The 1,189-nt window shown below is 38.5% G+C and overlaps 1 non-coding gene across 1 annotated transcript; it reads left to right on the plus strand.

The window, feature by feature from the left end:
- Positions 1 to 630: 630 nt before the first annotated feature.
- On the plus strand, positions 631 to 702 carry trnaw-cca. Its single transcript has one exon. It is a non-coding gene; the product is annotated as a tRNA-Trp (tRNA).
- Positions 703 to 1,189: the final 487 nt, after the last annotated feature.

Raw genomic sequence — 1,189 nt, forward strand, 5'->3', positions numbered from 1 at the left:
TTGATGTCTTTGGAGCTTAACTGAGGACACTGGATCTGAGGCAGAGAGCAGGTGAGAGAAGCTTTAAATATATTAAAGCAAAGTAAAGTTTAACAGATGTGTTCTGTAGATAGCAGATAGTGAAGCAGTTATTTATGATCTACATATCTTAAACAATGAAAAACCTACCTTGAACTGTAATGTTGTATTTCGTAGATAGTTCCTTCCATTTAGTTCCAGTAACCTTTGCAGAATAAACTCCACTGTCTGATGTCCGTAGGCTCTTTAATGTCACTGATTTGAGATCAAAATGTCCGAGTCTTCCTTCGTAATCTTTTGCCTCCTTTGTTTCTCCATTTGAGTAGTACGTTCCTAAGACTGAATCATTACAGAACCAGGAAAGTGTCTCGACGTCTCCGAGATCCTCAGTAACATTAAGAGTTAAATCCTCTCCAGCTCCCACAGACGTCGCTATAATTTCACCTGTAAAACAGAACAGATGAATAATAGTTCAAACTAAAAGCATGATCATCACTTCTGACACTATCAGCAACAATGAACAAATGCTGGTGACTTGTTCTGGATGTACTCTGCCTTTTGTCCATAGACTGCTGGAGATAGGCAGCACCACACAACAACCTTTCAGAATATGACCTCGTGGTGCAATGGTAGCGCGTCTGACTCCAGATCAGAAGGTTGGGTGTTCAAATCACGTCGGGGTCATTCTATTATGGGGGTTGGTGGCATAGTGGTTAGGGCATAGGGCTTTGAATCCTGAGATTGGGAGTTCAATTTCTCCAATCTGAAATCAATAATGTTCAATTTATTTATTTAATAAGAGGAAAATATTGTAAAAACAGCTTGTTTTTAACAGTTCATATGTTTTCTTAAGCAGTGAAAGCAAATTGGCCTGATTGTATTTCAATTATTCAATTAGAATAAAGTAGTTTTTTTTTTTTTTTTCCAAGCTGTGGGGAAATGAAAACAATCCTGTATGGGTCCTGCCATTATCAGTGAGAATCCTTTGCAATGCTGTTGGCTGCTGGTTCTGTTCAGGTGGAATCACAATTTTAACATTCAATCGCCTCAGAAGACCCATTTTTGAGGGACAAGATTTGCTTGTGGAATTTTCTTTGGTCAACGCACTTTTCTGCTTCACTCCACGAGTTGGGAAGGTAAGTTTATACTCCTTATTTTATATGGGATTTTG

This window comes from Cyprinodon variegatus, unplaced genomic scaffold (assembly GCF_000732505.1).
Source record: "Cyprinodon variegatus isolate N-32 unplaced genomic scaffold, C_variegatus-1.0 Scaffold1341, whole genome shotgun sequence".
NCBI classification, from domain to species: Eukaryota; Metazoa; Chordata; class Actinopteri; order Cyprinodontiformes; family Cyprinodontidae; genus Cyprinodon; species Cyprinodon variegatus.